We start from the raw sequence: 23755 nt of genomic DNA, 5'->3' as shown, positions 1-23755 counted from the left end.
CTTCCCCTCTCCCTCTGCCACTGCTGCTCTTGTTCTCTCTCTCACTTTCTAAAATGAAAAAAAAAAAAAAGTCTTAAAAAAAATTTGAGAAACTCTGAAACACAAAGGAATACATCATACTGTGTAGAAATAAAACAAAAGTTTCATTCTTAAACTGTATGATAAACTCTGATATTTTCTATTCCATTGCATATGCTGTTTTGACCATTAAATGATTTTACAATCTCTAATGGGTTGTGACCTACAGATTGGAAAACACTAGCTTAAGGACATTAAATTAATTAACAAAAATCCAAGAGCTACTCAGTGTTGGAGACAGAATTCCAAAACTAGCTTGTCCAGATTGACAGCCTGTACAAGCACTATTAAAAACATGAAAAGTTTATGTCTTCTCCAGGGGATGAACAATGTATTCATGAGTCTGCAGGAGTTTTTGGTGGAAGCAGTTCACAGAGAAGTAAAGAAAGAGTTTCCACATTTTACCCAGAATTTCTCATGCCTGCCTGGGAGGGTGACTGGCTTCTTGAAATGGGAATGCAGACTTGGTTAGGCAGTTTACTTTGAAGATGTTTTCACAACTGCTGTTTTTAAAGCAGTTTTATAAAACCTCAACGCTGTCATTAGAACTGTGATCCTTGCACAGGGGTGATATCATAGCTCATTAGGGCTGTGAGAGTTTTAATAAAAAGAGGAAAAACTGCATGGTGTACTTAATTCAGTGAGCTTAATACCATGATAAGTACCTACATAGATTTTTTTTTTCTCTCCATTAGAACTGCGCCAATCTTGGCTTAAGTATACATGCATACACATACCACACGCATACACACAAAACTATCTTACAAATAAAAATATTTTATCCCCAATGTCCAAAGGCCAAATGGAAAATATGTAGCAAATATGATGGAATAAGGCAGAAGCAGAATAGGGGCCAAAAATTTAAGACAGAAATTGCAAATAGAAATAGCTCCTTTGCTTTGTCCATACTTTTAAACTAAGGGCTGCTTCTAGGTCCCAGCTCCCACAGCAACAGAGGAAGCACTCACTTATGGAGATAACAAGGAGATGGACTCCAGCTTCACTCACACATCTCCCACTGCCCCATCATTGAAATATGAAGGACCACCTATAGTGGTTTCCTCTCCTGGGTTAGATTAGACATTGACCCTGAAATGAGATGGCACTTAAGTCACAAAGGGTGGTCTCCCTGGGATGGTGGACTCAAGACAGCATGAACACCATTTGGTAAGAATGGTTTAACAAATTGGATAGGCAGGAGGACATAAAGGAAAACATATATATGCCATAACATTTCAAATGTCAAGAATAGGCTTTTCTATTTTCTTTTTTTGTCTCTTCACAATAAAATGAGAGAGATTCAACAAGTCATCCCATATGACCCCTCAAATGATATTTGAAGCTATTCTACCACATCATCCCAAACCAGCTATCACACTGGAGGTGGTGAAGAACCCTCACGGTTTAAAAAAATCCAGTCCTGCTGATGGATTTTGTAAAACACAAATCAACCTGGGTAATTTTTTCATTTTAATTTCTATAAAATATCTAAACACTTATCTTACTTTCTCTACTTATCTCATCTTAGACTGTTATAAAAAGTTACAGCACTCATGCAACTTTGTTTGAACACCTCCAGCATTACCACAAAGATCATTCTGTCTTGAGACAAGGTGATTGCATTTCTGCACCTTGACAGAGTGGAGACCATGTGTCAGGCATTCAGCTGGGTGAAGGAGATACAAATGTTAATAAACAGGATCTGTGTGGAGGAGCTCTCAGCCCAGCCCAGAAACATGAAGGTTTGGGGAAAGCTCCAGAAGAAAAGCTCCAGAGCTGTCTTGGAAGAATAGGAACTAATCATATATGATAGGGGGAAGTTCTGTTTTGAGCAGAACAAACAGCATAACATAAACACATATTTTCCTAAACATATGAAAACATTAACCAGTATGCAAAAAACTACAAGCAGTTTGGTGTACAGGAGTTTAAAAGCTCTCAGTCCCTCCACACACACACACACACCTCTCTCTCTCTCTCTCTCTCTCTCTCTCTCTCTCGTATAGAGGCATATTGGTCTCTCTGTAGCTTCTACTTGCTGATCTTAGTTATACTTGTGGGGACCAATATCACTTAGGGATTTTATCATCGCTAATGGCCAAAAGAAAAGAAAGAAAGAGAAATGGGGGGAGGTATGGCAGGAAGGGAGCTAGGACGGAAAAAAGGAAGCAAGAAATCTTAAATTGCTCTAAAAAAAGAAAGTGAATTGTGTTAAATCTCACAGAAAGGGCAATATTTTCCATTTCTCAAATCTCCAGTCAATTTCTCATTGGTTTAATTAGCTACATTTCCTTAATCTAATCATTCTGCCAGAGCAATGTGGGATATGCCTACAATTGGAATTTCTCACATTCTTCTCCTAGAGCTGTCTCCAGTGAATCCCACCTAAATCACATGGTTGCTAATTAGGAAAGAGAAGTCTCTGAACAAAAATCAGGATACATTCTGGAAAGAAGGAGAATGGATATGGGTCAGGGCCAAGTGAGGGCCACAATAAGTCTCCCAGCATGTTCTAACCCTTCTTACACATGGCAGGATTGCAAATATTTCAAACATTTTTGAACATTCCTTTGGGTTAAATTAACACAGTGTCTTTAAATGCACCCTATATTTCAGGTTCCCTCAATATCTTAGTGACCATATTTCAGAAGATAAATATACCAAAATATCTCATTTTTAAAAAAGGAGAAATGGAAACTTTTCAGTGACTTCCTGGAGGCTCTTAGAATCATGCTCGCAAGGTCTAATGTGACCCAAAAGGCCCCCCTGATAAATCTTGCCCACAAATCCAAACTCTCCTCTGCCATACTGCCTCTTAGCTCAGACTATTCCCACTATATTCGCCTGGCTGTCCAAGTCCTAATCCTCCCCTGCCCAGGACCTTGTGCATGTGCCTTTTTGTGCTCAAAACACTCCTTGCTCCCCCATTTGCCTAATCACCCCCCCAACTTCACCTGCACTTAGCTGATCTTTGATCAGCTTGGATTCGATGTCCCCTCTTTAGAGAGAGTACCTCTCCCCCTCCAGTCCAGGTTCAGTCTTTCTAGTATATGTTCACACTGAGTTCGCTCTCACTCTTTTGCTTTCTTCTTTCGTAAAGTAGTTGATAAGAATTGTAACTACATAATAATTGTGATATCTCACTACCCCCCCCCCCCCCCGCCAAGGATGAAAGCTCTATGAAACTAGGGAACCTGTCTGTTTGGTCTTCCTAGACATATTATAGTGCTTCTCCATATTCACCATGTAACAAATATTTGCAAATGAGTATGAGAATCTGCCAACTAACATTAATAAGAAGTATAATTTCCTGAGTACTAACTATGTAAATGTTTAGAGACCAGTATTATGAAAAATGAAAGACAAGATTAACTGACTTGTCTAGGGGGACACAGTTTAGCAAGCAGCTGAGCTGCAATTTGAGGAGTGACAGCTCAACCACAGAGTGCAGGTACTTACCTACCATACTCTGCTGCCTCTCAGTTACTAATTATAATAAAAACCCAGCACCATCAGAAAACTAGAATCATGGCTCTCTTTTCCCCAGTCTGGACTTAAGCCTCTTTGACTTTCACACTGCTTCAATTTATTTAACTCTTCCAGAGCCTTTATTGGGAAGGAAGGATGGGGTTTGGGTCAGAAAATTGGAAGCCCATGTCCTGGAAAGACTTAGCAATGAATTGACCTATGGAAACAGTTCTGCATCGCTTCCCTGACTGCCCAGAGCCTTGACTCTGGGGACAAAGTCCATGAGAAAGGCAGCTCTGTAACCTCTTGTTTTGGGGACAGGAAAGCAGGGAAAGCAAGGTTCTACAATCTCTGACATTGATGATATGGAACACTAAAGGTATGAAGAGACTTCAAACCCTCAACATGTCCCACCATCATTATTGCTAGCTTCTATACTGAGGATTTTATATCATCCCTTAGTTTATGGGGTAGGAGAGAAGAGAGATTCTACAAGATGACCACTTGATCCCACTGGGAGAAATGGCTGTCATGCAACTCTGCTAATCCCCTAATACCATAGATCAGACATTTCCCTTTTTTTTTCACATTTTATTTTGTTATTATTTTTTTTCATCATGAACAGTGCAGTTTTTACTCCCCATAAACTATTTTCCCCAGCCCCCTACCCACCTCCCCTCTGGTAACCATCAGTTTGTTCTCTATAGTTAAGAGAGACACTTCTTTTTTTTTTTTTTCTTCTTTTTTTTAAATCAATGGATTATGCTGGAAACAACAGAGCATAAATATGTGAGGAGGAAATTTTGGAAACATTCTCTTGCCTACAGGAAATATAATTTCTTAAAAAAGGAAATGGTTTTGTTTGGGGAAAATACCTGGATAAGCTGTGGGAGAGGGGAGGAGAAGCCTGAAGTTGTGAATGTTGGCAGGAAGCAAATAAGAATAGGAAAAGCTCAAGGGCTCTGCTCCACAGCATTTGCAGACTTGCTTTGTGCTCAGTGAGAGAGGGACAAAAGCTGGTGGGAGGCTGAGAAAGATGTGTGCAGTGGTGAGAACAGGGGGCACTTGAAGCTGGGTACTCTGCAGGAAAAAGCAAGTAGGAAAAGGCCAAGTAGAAGGCTGACCAAAGGCCATTTTAAACCAGAGGATAATTAACAGTCCATCTGGGGAGTTTTGCACAGTTGTGATGGATATCTGTCCCCTCCTACACCTCACTTCAATTCCAATAAAGTCTACTGCACACACATATGCCATAGTTTATATTTTTTTGCATTGTCTTTTAGGTTGTGTCATTTTATCTGTTATGAAGTATGGAAAGGGGGAGGCCTGTCTGGAGTGAGGAAGAAACAGCATGTACCAAAGAACAAGACATAGAGATTTAATTAGGAGGAAGTGGGGGATTTGAGGCCCATGAGTCTGTGATTTGATGCCAGCTAGAATTCTAGGAAATTATAGACGAGAATTTAGATTTTTTTTTTTCAGGTTTGGGGTTGGTCCATCTGATTCTATTTAGATGTCCAAGTGACTAGGATCTCTACCTTACAAGTGAATTAAAATAAATGATCACTTTATGCACACTGACATTGATCTGTCCTACTTGTCTGCCCACACTAGAACCACAATAAGGTTCCGGGCTCAGAAGGGACACACTGCATTTACACACTCTGATGTTCATGTGAAATGCTGATGACTATGAAAGCCTGTTGAGAATAAAAGCATCAACCGAAGCATTCTCTATCAATATGCTGATTGTCGGTTAACATTTTAGCTATACACACATACAGGACAGCGCAGCTATTGGAAGATAGACATAGACTTTGAACCTAATCATGCCTGTCCAAAACTCCAATCACTATTTACCAACTATACCTCAAGGTGATCTAAAAATAAATTTTAGAAAATGAAAAGCTTAAAAGTACCACTTGAATCACTCACTTTGAAAAGAGAGAGGAGGCTTAGTCACATTCACCAGCCTAGGAAGATCAGTGTCCATTAGGTCCAAAGGGGTTGTTTTCTTACCGACACAAAGCTAAACATAATGAGAAAGAAGAAAAGCAACTTGGAAATCTTTTTTTTTCTTTCTTTCTTTTTTCTTTCAGGAAAAAAGGAAGTTGGGAAATATATCTACTTTAACTTCTTTTTACTCCCCCCTACCTCCCATCCTGTGACCAACTTGACAAAAGTTTCTCATTGACTGTTTGCATTCCTGAAAATAATTGTACTATTGTTGTAGCATGGAACTTCAAGGTCTACATTTTGGTAGTGAGAAGGAAAGAAGGAAGAAAGGAAGGAAGGAAGAAAGGAAGGAAGGAAGGAAGGGAGGGAGGGAGGAAGGAAAGGGAGGAAGGAAGGAAGGAAGGAAAGGGAGGAAGGAAGGAAAGAAGGAAGGAAGGAAGGAAGGAAAGGGAGGAAGGAAGGAAAGAAAGGGAGGAAGGAAGGGAGGGAGGAAGGAAAGGGAGGAAAGGGAGGAAGAAAGGGAGGAAGGGAGGAAAGGAAGGAAGGAAGGAAGGAAGGAAGGGAAAAAGGGAGGGAAGAAAGGGAGGGAGGACTGGAGGAGAGAAGGGAGAAGGGAAGGAAGGAGTAATCAACACTCAGATCAGGAATATCAACAGTACCTCAGAAGTCCTCTCAGCCCACCTCTGGGTTACTATATCTCTCCCAAAAAATTAATAGGCAATTTTGCCTGTTTTTGAACTTAAAAAAATAAAAGCATATGGTGTATCTTTTTATTCAAAATTATTTTCTTGAGATTCATGTGTATTGTAAAGTATGATTGTAGTTCATTTATTTTCATGGTAATAGGCTGCTCCATAAATATAAAATTCATTAATCAGTTTACAGTTTACAGACATTTGAGCTGGTCTCTCTCTCTCTCTCTCTCACAGCTACTATGATTAGTGCTGCTATAAATATATTTGCATATGTTGGGGAACTATTTTATTCCTTACCTGGAGTTATGTGACATTATCAATTATAACTTCATCTCTCTTCCCATAATACAGTGGCTTCACAAATACATTATTACTTGATGATTTGGCTTTAGCATATGATTCCCTAGAAAATTTGTTATCAGCTACATTTTATGAAAACAAAATTTGTGTCCTTCTCAAAGATTTGATTTTTGGCAACTCTTTTGTTCTTAAGGATTCTCTAAAAGGTGGCAGAATGTTGTTCTTACATAAGGATAATTGGCAGCTAAAGAGCATTACAAAAGATATGAGTCCCATGAGTGATTTACTTATTCAGGCTTTGCTATAAATTAAAACACCATGGAAGAGTGAATACTATCATTCTAAAGGGAGATGTTAGTTAGAAATAACAAGAATAATATGATAATAAGATCATGTAATAATAATAATGATGATGCAAGCTAGAATTTATTGAAGTAGGTAGCATGGCACAGTGGTCAATAGAAAGGGATTGGACCCAGACTTCTTGGTTAGAATCTTAAGTCTCATTTCCACCACTTTCTATCTATATGAACTTGTTGTGCCTCAGTTTTATTATCTGCCGGATATGGAGAGTAACAATAGGACCTATTTCAGAAGCTGTTGATTAAATGAAATACCATGTGTAAAGGATAAAGAACAATGTTTGAAATAGAGGAAATGTTGCACATGTATTAAGAGTTATCATTGGGGCACCTGGGTGGCTCAGTAGGTTGAGCATCCAAGTCTTGATTTTGGTTCAGGTCGTGATCTCTGGGTCATGAGATCAAGCCCCGTGGTGGGCTCTGCACTCAGCGGAAAGTCAGCTTGAGATTCTCTCTCTTCTTCTCCCTCTGTCCCTCCTTTCTCTCTCTCAAATAAATAAATTAAAACTTTAAAAACAAAAGAGTTATATTATTATGATTTTTGAGCATGTATACACATTATTTCTAACTCCTTTTATAACCTCTCAAGATAGCTATCACTATCTCTAAATTTATATAAAGTGCCTTTTTTTTCTAATGTCATATTTAATTTTCTAGTCTCCTGTGCTTCATGTGGTTTCTTAAAAAAAAAAAAAGTATCATGTATCATATGTTATTAATGTGCCTTTTTGAGTGCCTCTCTTTACTGGATACTTTCCACCCATGTTGTCTCAGAGCATCGAGGGCAATTCTAGGTGGAATTTTCTTATAGCCTGCTTTACAGATTCAGTTATGAAGGCCCATATAAGTTAAATAACTTACCCAAGGCTTCACAGCTTATTAGGTAACCAAATTGGTATCTTCTTTCCAGCAGGCCCAGTGGCCTTTTCCTATTTCTTGCTGCCCCCTGTGGCTTAATGGAAAAATTAAGTCTTCAGTGAGTTTGACTATTATGAACTAGTCTTAATACTCTGAGTTAGTTGGATACTGATGTTCTAGATCATCATTTCTGGACTGCCGCAGCAAAAAAGTCTTGCCCAAATTGTCAGACCAACTTTTGATTTCTAATTTTGGTGATTTGAAATACCATAACTAGTAGAGAAAAAAAAATCAAAGCAATGCATATGATGACATGAATATTTCTGTATTTTCTGTGCAGGATTTTTTTTTAAGATTTTATTTATTTATTTGACAGAGAGAGAGAGACAGCGAGAGAGGGAACACAAGCAGGGGGAGTGGGAAAGAGAGAAGCAGGCTTCCCACCGAGCAGGGAGCCCGATGTGGGGCTTGATCCCAGGACCCTGAGATCATGACCTGAGCCGAAGGCAGTCGCTTAACCAACTGAGCCACCCAGGCGCCCCTCTGTGCAGGATTTTTAAACTATATTGAAGCTCACATCAGTTGTAATTTAAAAAAATAGTTAATAGTGAATTAAGAGATTCTATTTCTGGTAAAGATGAGTGAGATGTCGATGTGTCTCCCACTAAATGCAACCAAAAATCTGAACAGAATGTATCAAGAAACCATCTGAGAACTGTAAAATAAATAATGGCAGAAAGATTATGGTCAAAAATGTGATGTTTGGAGCTATTACTTAACTGGCAGTAAGTTTCCCTTTTTATTTCCTTCAGTTTTTCCTAGACTGGAATCAAAGACAGCATGCTACTAAGAGTGTACACACAGTGTGGATGGAAGGGACTTCAGAAGAATCTTTCTGTATAAGTGGTGGGACAGGGAGCACATATGGGAAAGATATGATAGGAGAAAGCCCACTAATTTTTTGTTGTTCTCTCCTAAGGTGGCTCCTGGGCAACTCACAGTGGCACAGAAGCACCAGCTACTTGGAAGACACCTAAAATTCCAAGATAGAAGTATCCATGGTCTCAAAAGTGGGCAGGGGATCCCTCTTGTCTAGAGACAGAAATAGTCACAGAACGCTTATGACAGAATAAGATTACTTCCAGGTTTTGCTGTCAGGAAATCAGAACATGGATCTCCTGGTACAAGAAAGTTCCAAGGAAATTAGAGAAGAGAGACATTTCAAGAAAATGATCTCATACAGTTGTGTGAACTACAGAACTCCTCCTCAATCTGTGCATGCATCCATCTATACAACACACCAAATAGTCTGGGAACTGAACTAAAGCACCGACCACCGCTCAGGTCCTAGACTGGCCATCGAGTGGCCAGATGGAAAAGACCTGAATAAAACAGCAAAACCTCTGAAAGCTGATCTGACATGGGCATTGGAGCCCTCAGGTGTGGAGGGACTTGGCTGCTGAACGTAAGACGGCCAATTGCCTACTAAAACAGAAAGATCAACATCGTCAATAGGACTCTGAGACTCATAGTATCTAATAATAGACAGATGTAATCCATAACTTCTCAATCTATGACAGCACAGGAAATCTTGACATCTGGCAAGGGTGAAAAAAAAAAAACAAAGCAACAGCAAACTGATGTCAACTCTGAGATGACATAGATGTTGGAATTATCAGGAAAAGATTTTGAAGCAGTTATCATTAACATGATCCGAGAAGTCAGGTTGAAAGCTTTTGAAACAATTGAAAAGATACAACGTCTCAGAATAAAAAATAGAAAACAGGAAAAGAAGCAAAATAAAACATTTACAAATGAAAAACATAATAGCACATTAAAAAATACTGGATAGGCTCAGTAGCGGATGGAGATACCAGAGGAAATAATTTGTAAATTTGAAGATACGTCAATAGAAATGATCTACTATGAAAGAAAGAGGTGGGGGAGAATGAAAATATTAACAGAGCCTCAGGGACCTGCGAGATAAAACCAAAGATCTAGCATTTATGTTACCAGAGTCCCAGAAGCAAGGGAGAAAAAGCAAGAAAGCAGGGTCAAGGGAAATAATAAATAAATAAAGGAATAATGTCTGAAATAAGATGGCAAAGTATATGAATTAAAAGATGCAAATATGTCACTGAATCCCAAGTAGGATAAATTAAAAAAAAATATATCCATTCTCTGATACATCATGAGACAACCGGACACTTTAAAATATATTTTAAAATGTGAAAGAAGCTAAAGAAAAAATAAAGCATTACTTATGGGGGCACAATAATTCAAATGATTGTGGATTTCTTAAAAAAAAAAAAACAAGAAGGGTTAAAAACAGTTTAACATTTTTATTTTACTTTTTAAAGATTTTATTCATTTATTTGACAGAGAGAGAGAGAGCACAGAGGGAGAGGGAGAAGCAGACTCCCCACTAAGTGGGGAGCCCAATGCAAGACTCAATCCCAGGACCCTGAGATCATGACCTGAGCTGAAGGCAGCCAGATAACCAACTGAGTCACCCAGGTGCCCCCAGTTTAACATTTTTAAAGTGGTAACCGGAAAGAACTGTGAACACAGAATCTATCTCTCTCACTCAAAAAATAACTCTAAGGAATAAAGGGGTAATAAAGAAATTTTTAGATAAAGGAAAAGTGATAACATTTGTTAGCAGCAGATCTGCTTTGTAAGAAATGCTAAAGGGGGGGGGGGGGCTCCTGGATGGCTCTGTCAGTTGAGTGACCTACTCTTGGCTTAGGCTCAGGTCATGACCTCAGATCGAGCACCCAGCAATTCCACACCTGGCAGGGAGATTCTCCCTCTGCCCCTCTCCCCCTTCTTTCTCCCTCTCAAAAAAAAAAAAAAAAAGTGGTCTAAACACCATGTCACAGTGGATAGATAAAAGGATGAAATTATACACTGTTTCCAAGAAACTCACTATAAATGTAATAGTAAAAGTAAAGGACAGAAAATGGTATAGGATGCAAAAACTAATGAGAAGGAAACAAAAGTGATGGGAGATAATCTCCCTGGGTATTTTGCATTTCTGTGCCTCTTGCAAGCCAGACACACTGACCTTTGTTTCAAACTATTTTTTCTATAGTGAATGGTCTTGGGAGATAGACACAGTATCTTACTCTGAGCCAAAAGGCAGGCATATCACTGTCAATTTTGAAAGATGAGTGTGGTCTCCACGCAGACTTCCTTACCTGGAAGACAACCTGATGCTTATGCAAGCATCCTCTGGCTCCCCTCATGTTTCCCTGTGGGAATGGGGGTTTGGGAACCTGAACCTAATAGTCTCATTACTGCAATTTCTGTGAGACATAAATTGCCCTTAATCTCTGACTCAATATTGTGTCTTCCATCAACATTCATGGAACTGTGGCATGCTATTAGCTTGCAAATAAAATAAAGTCTCAGATTCTCACAGCTCTTGACATGGAGTGGCTACATTAGTATGAAACAAAGTATACTTCAGACCAAGAAAAAAAATAGGGATAAAGAGACATATTACATAATGAAAAACATGTCAGTTCACCAAGAGGACCTACGGATCCTGAATGATACGGAATAACAGAGCCTCAAAATACATGAAAAAGAGCTGGTAAAACAAAAAGGGAAAGTGAACAGATGTACAAGTATACTTGGAAACATCAATATTCTTCTCTCATTAATAGATAAAATCATATTAGAAAGGATATATCACAACTAAACAATACAATCAACCATCTGGAACCTTGTCGACATTCACAAAACACTCCATAGAACAACAGCAGAACACAAATTATTTTCATGTGTACATGGAACCTTGACAAAAATAAACCATATCTTGGGTTATAAAATATCCTTACTACATTTAAAACACTTAAAATCATATTTCAAGTACATCACCTGAGTATAATGAAATTAAGCTGGATATTAATAACAGAAAGAGACATGAAAAAAATCTCCAAATATGTGGAAACGAAACAACACTTCTCAATGTATCCATCAGTCAGGGGGAGGAGTGAGGGTGTGGGGGAAGGGCGGATGTGAATGGAACTATATAGCCTAAAAAGATGATCAATTTTCTTATATAAAAATTTAAACATTTATAACAAAAAGGTGAAAAACCATAGCTAGTGTAGACAAAGAGGCAAAAACATATCCATTATTGACAAATTTATTTTTAGCCAGTAGCCATATCACCTTATATGGGATTTTGAGTCTCTGTAGAGCATAGTACACAGGTATCGCCCCACTGGAAATGGCCAAAGGAGCAGTGCATCCGGGGCTATAATGCAGCTTTAACTGATTACAAGAGGACCCGAAGGCCTAAGGTAAATTGAAAATGGCAATGTTAATCATCAAAATATCGGGACATTGAATACACTTGTGAAAGTACCCATTTTTCTCATTGCAAAGACCTTATTTATGGATAAAATAATAAGAATGGAGGCTCTGGAGAAAACAGAATACGCTACTTACTGGCTTATGATCCCAAACTGTTACATAAAATCCCTGAGCCTTAGCTTCTTCATTTTAAAAATGGGGCTAATAGTAGTAACTATTTCACTGAGCTGTAGGAAAGAAAAAATTAAATCTGTATCAAGTGCTCAGAACAGGGTCTGAAACAGTAAAAAGTCAATATGTGTTAGCTATTATGGTAAGCTGAATAATGCCTATCAAATATGTCCACATCCCAGTCTCCAGTACCCAAGAATATGCTACTTTTCATGGCAGAAGGGACTTTGCAGATGTGATTACGTTCAGGATCTTCAGAGTATCCTGAATTACTCGGATGGGTCCAATGTAATGGCGAGGGTCCTTTCCTGCAAGTGAAAGGGAGGTCTGAGGGTCAGAGTCAGAGAGTTCAGAAGATCCTCTGCTGTATACTTTGAAGTTATGGGCGAGAGCAAAGGAATGAGGTGACCCCTAGAAGCTGGAAAAAGTAAAGAAATGGGTTTTCCCCTGGAGACTCCAGAAGGAGCACAGCCCATCAACACCTTGGTTTTAGCCCAGGGAGACCCATTTCAGACTTTGAGTATCCTTTTAAAATTTCAGTTGAAAACCTACTCCAGGTAAAACTGTCTCTACCCTTACAAAAATAAAGGTCTCCTATTTTCTTCCCCTTCAAGTGTCTTCTTCTGTAGTAAAATGAGTCAAGGGACAAATGACCACATCATAGCCAACCCCCCCACCCCCACCCCAAGTATGAGAAATCATGCTTCCCTAGACGTTTTCAGGGAGCAGGGCCCAGTTGGACCAGGATACACTGCTGCTTGCCACCTGGTGGACATTTGCTCTCACTGCAAAATAATTTCAAATCCCTGCTTTTAAAAGCATCTCTGATCAATAACCTTAAGTCCTTGGTTGTGTTTTCTGCCAGTGAGTAGAGACCTACTGATAGGAGGACAGTTATAAGTGTACTTCATTATCCCTTACTTTGGGAGAAAAAAAGATCTGTATTCAGTAAGTAATTAGATGCCTGGCAGTTACAATTTCTTAGATGTTCTCAAAGAGACCCTAAATACTATCCAGTGGATCACTATCCCTGAAACTTGCATTTCTCATGGCTCTAAATAAAAATGTTACTACCTGTTGATTATTTTTCAATAACAATTTCATATCCTCCAGTAGAGCCGAAGTATCCAAGGTCTATATATTTCAATTTCCTTGAACAAACCCAAACAAGCCACACCCCACCCTTGACCCAGATCCTCTTTATGTGTCCATCCTCATCTTTGATCATTTTTCCAAACTTCATTACGTCCATCCTTCATAGGATCCCTTAGCCATAGTATATAATTCATAATTGCCTGCTATGGACTGAATGTTTGCAATTCCCCCCCCAATTCACATGTTGAAACTTAACCCCTAATGTGAGGGTATTTGGGAATGGGGTCTCTCCCACTTAATTCTATGGAGGTAATTAGGTAACAAAAGTGAAGTTATCAGAATCATAAGGGGATGAGTGCCTTTAGAAGAAGAGATAGCAAGCGTATTTGCTTCCTGTCTTTCTGCTTTCAACCATACAGCAATGTGTCCATCTGCAAAGCAGATGTGATTTGAATTCAAATTCAAGTAAAAAGTATCGCTGCCTTAATCCCGTCTGAAATTCTGTTTTATTTATCATACTTATTGAAAATACACTTTTGAGACTTTTTATAATACATCTTGAAGGCATTTTTGTCACATCCCTTTTAAATACTAACCTCTTTAGAATGGGGGCGTAACTTTCAAGACATTAGTTACTGTTAAATGTGCCTATCAACAGTGACAGGCAGCTGAAGGTAATGTTCTTTGGAAGGAAAACAACATGGGGAGAAGGGACTCAAAAATAGAGAGAACAGAATATGAAAAGGCAAAAGTAGCAAAATAGTAAAAGCAAATATTTCTAACAACACAGCTTTGCCTAGCAAGAGATCTTCCTCCTGCTCAAGGACCTATAACGAATATTTTTTTAAAATACAGACATGAATTCCATTAAATCCAAATTAAGCTCCAACTTCTTCCACTTCTAAAGACTCTGAATGAGAGAAAGTTATTCATACTCTCTGAGCTTCAGCTTTCATAATAGAAAAAAAGGGGACACAAAGTGTATTTCGTAGGGGTTCTCTGGGGTATGATACACACATGGTGCTTGCCTTACATGATGCTGGAGTCAGCAGAAACTCAATAAATGGTACAATACAAATCCCTTCTGCCCTGTGCTCCAGGCTGTTCATGATGTGTCAACAATCTATCTGATATTTTGTCCAACTTCTTGCCAACAACAGAGGTTAACATCCATTTCCTGTGTGTTCTTCATGCATTTGACCACTGTAACTTTCCACATGCCATTCCTGTATCAAATGTGCAGAGCAGATAACTCCCAAGCTTTCCTCTTAACACAGAATTGTGCATGGATTTTTTTTTTTTTTTTTGTGCATGGATTTTAGAGAGAACATGTGGGTTGGGGTGTTCATTGCATTTTGGGGTGAAGAAACAGGAACATTTCCTTGTTAATTGGATTTTGGAAACCTCTTTCTTTGCCAAGTAGATGTCTGGCTAAATATATGCTCAGGAAGTTTAGACTATTTCACATTTATTGGGTGTCTTCAATGTACGAGGCTCAGAGCTGTTCTGTCTATCATCTCTAGCATTACAGGGAGGAAAGTTAACAGTTAAACATTATACTACATTTTTCTACAATACCTTTCCATTTCACCGGAGTTAAGCTCTGAATTCACTTAAATGGTCTGTAGCCTCAGCACAGGCATATATATCTGCTGCCCAAAAGAAGTCGACTACATTCCAAGAAACTCTGACATCAACTCGCAGGAAGAAAATGTTCCCTAAGTTGAATTAACCATTGCCGATGTAAGGCTGAAGCACAGAGATACTTCAGGGGCCTTGCTTTTTCACTAAGAAATCTGCTGATGGAGTTTGGTTTGGCCTGAGCTTGAGCTCAGTGCTCATAATATCCTGCTCCACCTCAAAATCAAATACAAGTCAATCAAAAATTATTTTGGGCCTGCGCTATGTGCAATTGCTAGGAAGGCATGATGGGGATGCAGTTAAGTCTGATAATGTGTCTGCTAAGCTGCCTGTATTCTCACAACACAACTAAAAGGGCAACTCCATGCACAACATCTATTTATCCCAATTTGGGGTATTCATGTACTCGGGGTTGTCTACCACGATTATCATCCTAGGATGATAACCATGTGGTAACGTGGACCCATTCTTTTCCATCATCACTTATATTTATTAAATCAATAGCCCACTAACAAAACATGTTTCCTAACTTCTATAGGATTTTGACTATTACTGCCATTGGAAAAATATACTTTTAGGATTTACTAAAAGAAATTTCTAGCTTCTGAGTCAAACTTGTGATTAGTTTAACATTACCTTAGAAATATACTAAACAGCTAAGGAAATCATCAGTTGGAATTGCATAATCTCTCTCCCTCTCTCAAAATGTACTGAGTTCATAGAAAAATACAAGGAAATCTATTCCCCAAACCCCAGTACATAAGACATGTATACACACGTATATGTGCACACACACACATACATATTCAAATAGAAAGTATCTGAAGGGCACCTGGGTGGATCAGTGGCTTAAGCATCAGACTCTTGGTTTCAGCTCAGGTCATGATCTCAGGGTCTTGGGATCGAGCCCTGAGTCAGGCTCCACGCTGGGGTCTGCTTGTTCCTCTCCCTCTGTCCTTCCCTCCATTCATTCCCTCTCACTCTCTCTCTCAAATAAATAAATATTTTTTAAAAAGTGTTTGAAAATCCTACATGTGGGATATTATGACAAAATTGGATTCATCTCTGAAAACTGTTCTGAGTCCTTTGCGAGGGCTAAGTGCTTCTATTCTAGTGCTTCCCTAGCATTCTGTGCCTTTTTCTATCAAAAACCAGACATTATATTTCATTATTATTTATTTTAGCATAAATCTGCATAGGCTCCTACATTTTGAGATCATAGCTATGTTTTATTCACCTGAAGTTCTCCTCAGCAAATCACCCAGGATTTGGCATACAGGTTGTGCTCAAGAAATATAAGTAAAATTACAAGTGAAAAAAAATAAATTCAATGTTCAATAAATGTTAGAGACATTAACAACTCATGAAATTTTTAGGATAAGGTAATCAGTGTGTGATGAAGTTAGGAAGGACATATAAAGGAGATGAGAATAGGTTAGCTGTTAAGGATTTGTGAGGAATTTATATTCAACCATGTTAAGTTTAAATGGCATTTTGAGTTCCATTTTTAATTCTGAATTTATCCATTCACTCAAACATATATATTAAGTTTCTTTTCCATACCAAATCTCATAGTGAGTCCTAGGTTTACAGAAACGAGTAAGGGAGTCTCTGGAGGATAGGAATGTATCCTCAAGAAATGTACAAGCTAACAATTGTATTTGTTGGACAATGACATATTAATTTAAATAGGTTCCTATTTAAAAATCCAAAGAAGAGAAAGTATTATCTCCAATTGATGGTGTGAAAACACTAAGGCTCAGGGAGTTTAAGTGATAAATCCTACACCTGAAAGGGGTGAATTTGGTATTCAAAACCAAGACTTCCCAGCCCTGAAGCTGTTTATTTTTTTTTTTCTACTACTTCCATAAACAGGAAGTTGTGGATAGGTAAAGGGAACTGAACCGAAAGCCAGTGAGAAACATGCCCTTTCTATAATAAGGTGCATAGTAGTGAGCACCAATTTTGTTTCGGGAGTGATACATTAGGGATATACTTATTGATCACTCTGAGCAGCATCTCCTGAGCAGCCAATTTAGGCGCCAAGGCAGTTAAAAATAGGTTCTCTAGACATTTTCTTTCGCTCTAGCTCCAGGAGCTGACCACATACTTCACCTCACCTCCTATTAGTTCTCAGTACAAAAGCACTTTGGCTACCAGCCATTTCTAGAACCAGGGAAGCAGACTTCAGACCCAGCCTGAGCATAATTCCAAAAATAACACCATAAGGGGAATGATGTGGAGTGGAGAACGTGGGCCGGATGGAGAGAGGTCATCCGACAGCATCATCCACAGTTCATTTGCCGTTAATAACAAGGCAGCCTGCTTTCCTGGGCCTGCTCCAACCTGCTTATAGGTACGCTCTGGGGATGGTCTCAGCCCTCCTCCTCCGGCAGAGTGGAGCCACTGCCTAGTCATCTATGGACTTGAACTCTCATTTCTAACAACAGGACCCTATAGAGTTCTAACCTTTGGGCACTCCTCCATTCCAATGGAAGAATTCTGGCTTCCTGGCCCTTCTTGTCTTCTGTATTCCTCATAAATGAGGACATCTTATATGTCATTCTAATTCTCGTCTGTTTTCCATTTAAACATTCTCTTTATTAGAAGCATAAGAAATTGACTTAATTAAAAGGTTAATACCAGAGCAATCTAATCTTCACTCCCCACCCTTCTCATCTGATTTATCTGGGGTTGTAGCATATATGAGAAATCACACAGAAGGAAAAGGAAAAAAAAAAACATCAGGCTAGTTTTATAACTATATAAATCAAAGGACAGCTGGGGAGGGCTTGGTATAGTGAACAGCGCACTTTGAATGGAGATTTTTAGATTTATAACTCAGCAAGAATCTCATCACAAGGTATTTTGGACAAGTCCCTTCCCTTTCTACAGTTCATTTTTCTGATCTGTTAAGTGAGTGGGGTTTTCCAAACTTGCCTAATTATGAGGATCATATAAGATACTTGTCAAAAATAGATTTCCAGGACCCACCTCAGGTGAACTAAATCTGAATCTTCAAAGAGGAGGAGGTCACCCTAGGTGTTATTCATGGTCAGATGAGTTCAGAACACTCTGGGCAAATGGGCCCTGTGCTCTTGTCCATCTCTGATATCTTGTCCACATCTGATCGTGATTCTAAGGTACTGTTACATTGGGTTATAAATAGAAACATAATCAAGGTTCAGGGTTTTTTTCCAAAATGCTTTTGAAGATGCTAGGATACAGAAGCCAGAATGCTTACCCAGGTCATGATCAGCCCTATAAAAATTCAAAAGACAAACAATTTATTGTATACCCTGCCCAAACTGCCCTTTATACATTCACCACTCTTTCTCTGTTGCTTGCCTCTTTGGCCGAGATGCTATTTGGCCCAAAGCTGATTCCTGCTTTATCTTGACTGCCCATCATGTCTGCTCCAAGGACTAGTACCCCGTTCTCCCAGCCATCCTTCCCTTTCTGTCCCTTATGAAACTATTCTCAACTCTGTCTCACTAGACAGTATCTGAGAACCAATTAATATTTATATGTTAATAACTAGTTTGGGTGTAATGTATTTCCTCAGGCGGAGTATTTGCATTTTAACTAGATATATCACCTAAACTTAAAAGAATTATTCTCTGTTGGAATTTTGAACAACATGCACAATCTGGTGTGGAGATATTTGGGGCCAATGGGTTGCTTCTGACATGCTAAATCACATCATACCATCATGGAAGAAAGTACATTAATGGGGCTTTATTTTTTAATACTTTGAAGTGTATAGAAGATTTAGCTACTAGGCTAAAAATCTCTCTGCCTCATCCACATGAAAAGAAATTTTGAAAATTTAATCAAAAATCCATTTAGCCCTTTCTGATATTACCAACCAAGCTACTCCCCCCGCCCCCCAGTTAGGAGCATCCCTAAACCTTAGCTTTTTCCAACAATGAAGTCTGATGTTCCTCAACACAAATCTAAGAATAAATTAGAACCTTATGAAATATATGTATCTTTGAAATGTTTAGAAAGGAAATATGATTGTGTCAAAACCACAGGTAACCACATTTGAAAATAATGTGGTGCACTTTTTTTCCATAAAGCTGAATGGACACTCTTGATTTTTTAAACAATGTTTGCAACATTAAGATCGAATGCCTGAGGATTTTCCTGTGTGCAGAATAGAAAACAATGGGAGGATAATGTTACTGGAAGAGACAAAATTTAAAGGGATATATTTTCACCAGTATTCACCTTACAAAGTTCATGTAAAACCTGACAGGAAGGCCAAGCACAAGTGTTTTTCTGGTTCTGTAAAGAAATGCACAATGTCTCAGTACCTAGGTTCTAAACACAGACTCCCTAGACTGGAATGGTGGCCTGCCACTTTTAAACTCTGAGTCCATGGGTAAGCAGATTGATACCCTATGCCTTAGTTTCTTTATTTATAAAGCATTAAAATAATACCTACTCAATAGGATTCCTGTGAAGAATCAATGAGATCATGCATATAGGAAGCTCAGAATAATTCTTTGGCACCCAATTATCATGGAATGTTAGTGACAAGTGTTATTATTATTACTCAACAGGCTTTTTACCCAGAGGAGTTATTAACTGGGAACAATCTTTGCAAATCCAAGTTCTTAATTCCTGTCTATCACTTTGATCCCAATCATGACCAATTTCCTTACAAAATGTTGAAAAATAAAGGAAGTCTCAAAACCCATTTCACCCTTAAGACTTAAACCTGGCAGAGTCTTGTCCTAAGCCACCTGCTCTAGGCTTTCTCTCCCTTCAGCCTCCACCCAGCCTGGCAGGATCCTTCCTGATCTTCCCCTCCCAGCCCGCTACAAGTCAAGAAGAGAAGTCCCAGGAGAAGAGCAAGAAAACTCTGTCTTCTTGTCCCCTACAGCTTCCACCAATGAAAAGTGTGGACCAGAATATTCATTGGTGGTAGATTTGTGACTTTAATTCTCCATGTGTCCATTTTCATTTATTCCCTATTGCTTTCAATGTGAGTTAAATGTGTATCCCTTGAGAAGTCAAGAACTATTTATTGAGAGCCAACTTTGTGACAAGCACCATCTTAAGAAATAAAGGTATATTGATGAAAAAGACAAATAGGATTCTCACTCACTGACCCTGATAGTCAAGAGAAGAAATATATATTTTTCAAAAAAGTACAAATGATTAAACCATCATAGGTATGGTAAGTACCAAGAAGGAACAGTAGAAGTGGTCTAATATAGTCAGGGTAGTTGGGAAAAGGACATATAAATTGGACGTGGAAAAGATAAGTCTCAGTTGATAAGTTGGAATAAAGAGAAAAGGCATTTTATTTAGAAGAGAATATATAAGGAGGCCATGTGAAGGAAAACATAACATGCAAAAGCATGATGCAAAAAAGGAATGGAGGACAGAGCAAACAGTTACCAGAGAGAAGCAGAGCCAGCTCCTTTATGGCCTGGGAGACTATGTTAAAGATTTGAATGTTTTATGACAGCAATGGAAAATCACTGAAATGTTTTTACTAGAGTAATTAAAAGTTCAGAATTGTTTTTAAGAGATCAGTTTGGCTGCAGTATAGAAGTGTCTGGCTAGGGGACAAACAGATATGAGTCTATTTAGGAGACTACATAAGTAGAATATGAAAAATATTATGGTGGGTCTCACAAAGTGCTAAAAGAGGAGCTGAAAATAAGTCAATAGTTTCTGGACATATACAGGAATTAGAATTGATGGGATGTGTGTGAGAAAGGGGAGGTAGAGGAGATTCTGAAAAATACAGGAAAATTTATTGCTTCTTGTGTGGGCAACACTGAAGTAAGATAACTGGGACATGTTGAGTTTGAGGGTGTCAAGGACATCTCAGTAGAGATGTCAGGCAGGCAGCTGACTATGTAGATCTGGAGTTTAGAGGAGTGCTCTTGGTTTTGGATACAATTTTCAGCAATGAAACAATGGTAGTATAAGAATTCACCTAGGGAAAGTGTATTCGGTGAAAAAATAAAACAATCTAAAATTGAACCTTAAAGAACTCCAAAGTTGAAAGACTTAAGAGAAGAAAATAAATTCTATAAAGGAACTCTCAGCAAAGTAGGAGACACTGAATAATCTGTAGATGCCAAGAGGAAAGAATGCTTCAAAACAAGATAGTGGTAGAGTATGAAGTTCTTATGAGAGGTCAAGTATGCTAGGAGCAGCAATGTTCAATGGCTCTACCATCAGGGAACATTGGTAACCATACCTTGAGCCATTCTGCTGGCTTGACATAGTTGGCATGTGACTGGGAAGTAAAGAAACCTAGATGGTAAATCTGGGGAATTTGTCATGTTTTTGTTTTGTTTTGTTTTTTGGTAAAAATGAGGAGAAAGAATGTGAGAGTTTGATGGAGAATAGAGGTCAAGGTAATGACCTCAATGTATATTGAAAAGCTAAAGGAGGATATCTAGTATAAAGGGAAAAGAAAGAGGTTAATCTATGTCTCACACACTTCCTGAGAAAGTGAAATGAATCCGAGATGAAGTGGAGGTATTGATTTTAAATTGGGAAAAACATACCCTCAAATCCTTCAGTTTGCCAGGAGAGGAGAATATACAAATACATGAAAGTCCTAGTGAAAGTTTTTATATCATTCCTTCCAGGTTTCCTACTGTGAGTTCCACTGTTGTAGTTTGAGCAAGAGAGGAGCATATGACTTGTCTTTTTGCTTCCTTGGTCTCTGAAACAAGATAATCTATGTCTAGAACTAATGTAGAGAGGTGCATATCACTCTGAGATCCCAGAGTTTGACCTTGGTGCCCAGGCTGGATGTATTCTCAGTTGTTTCACTTAATGAAGGTTTGAGTGTGTTCTCTTCTAGAAAATAGCAAGCAAGAGACCAAGTTTCTGAAAATAACACACTCTATTTCTTAATCCTTGTACTAGATAATCTATCTAAGAATCAGGATAGCCTAGATTTTTGCTACCAAATCAATTATCTCTCCAAAGTTTATTTCTTGCTTTTGTTACATGTTTATTTCAGGTTGCAATGGGGAGGGAAGTTGCTGGCTATGGATGATCCACTGTCTTGTAGTTACACCATCTGAAAGCACAGTCTCCCAGCCTATGGAATAGGTGACAAAGAAAGTTGAAAAACTGTATGTCGTTTTTTGCATGCTTCAATCCAGCAAGGAAACCTGGTATTTCCTCCCACAGTTATACTGGTTTGAACTTGGTCCTACCTAACTATAAGAGAGCTTGGATTTCTGGGTGAGCACCACTGACCACTGTCTTTGCCACAATCTACACTGCTGGTCACTAAACATTTCTTTATACTCTTTTTCTACCCATATAACACACTTGAATCCTCAGCAAGTGAAACAATCCAAAGTCTCATCCATCCAGGACATCAAGCTCAAAGTCTGGGATCTCAGGCTGGTGTTCTATAGTTTTCTCACTAGTTGCAAGCATAACTTGTCTTAGACTGGAGACCTATAAAGCAAAAATACAAATCTTCTACACTACCTGTACTTAAATTCTACTGTGGGACAGAGACAAGGTAACCACAATAAGCACTCTTATCTCATTCAGAAAGGGAAAGAAACAGATAGCCAGCAGACATAGATCTATAGAAACCTGAACTTTCATTGGATGAATATTGTGAAGGCCTCCTGCTCTGGGTCAGAGAACATTTTTGGCTGTACCTGTCCAAAACTCAAAGCCCCTAGTTCTAGACTCTGGAGTGTTCTTGCTTTTCCATTATCATTATTGGACATATCTGAAGTCAGTATTTTAGAAATATCTCATCTTTCTTGAGAGCTATACAGCTCTGGAAGGAAGTTGAAAGACCTAAGAACTGTTGTGAGTCTCAAAGAGTTTATAACTTTGCTCAAGCTCGCAGTTTCCTAGCAATACAATTCTCTCAAAAAAATTAGTATGTTTCTTGTGTATTTAATATCAATTAGTTTAAAGACGATGTATATATTTGCTTTTTTATCCCCCATACCCCTTTCCATTTGAGGGGGATCTCTTGAAACTAAATACAGTGTATTAAAAAACTATTGCTTTAATAACCCTTTCCTGTGTCACTTAATTCCATTTTTAGGGAAGATTTTACTATAGGGTATGTCCTCATCTTTGCCCTGTGGGATCTTTTCATTTGAGAAGTTTTATCAACAGGTGTGAGTGCCATACCTATGTGGTATTTGTCAAGAAGCTAGTTTAAATTAATCCCTGTCTCTCAAAGATTCCTCAGTTTATTTCTTAGTCTTCGGGATCTCAAGGATATCTGCTCTTCCAATATTGTAAGCCTGAATTTCTGGAATCACTCTGTTCTATTTCTGCTAGACACATGAGCCATTCCTTCCTGAGAGGATTTTTTTTTTTCTGCAATGCCTTTCCAAATGCTCTCTGTAAATATTAATTCCCCTCTGATATTTATTAGCTCATATATGAATCATTAAAAATGCCTCTTGACTTCTTTCCCAGTAACTAATCTCTGCTATTGTAATGCAGGTTCCATTTTCCTACCTGATTAAGATCATGAAAACACAGTCCTGATCCCATTTATTTTTTAAGTATCTTCATATATAACAAAAAGAGCATTTATGTAATGAGTATCCATTCTGTGCCAGACATGGTTTCCTGCGTTATCTCATGTAGTCCTTATAGCAGTATGATAAATAATCACCCCATCCAATTCATAAGCCTCTCAGATATAGGGATGCTGAGCAACTTTTTCCAAGTTAGTATTAAATGGAAGAGCTAGCCTTGAGGCTGTGGACTGCCTTGATTCCAAATCTCATTTTATTTCCTCCCATGCTTACCCCTGAAAAAGTTAAATGA

Source organism: Mirounga angustirostris, unplaced genomic scaffold (genome assembly GCF_029215605.1).
Source record: "Mirounga angustirostris isolate CCGP_5_RB_7025 unplaced genomic scaffold, mMirAng1.0.hap1 SCAF_3, whole genome shotgun sequence".
NCBI classification, from domain to species: domain Eukaryota; kingdom Metazoa; phylum Chordata; class Mammalia; order Carnivora; family Phocidae; genus Mirounga; species Mirounga angustirostris.
This window is presented reverse-complemented; position numbering follows the sequence as displayed.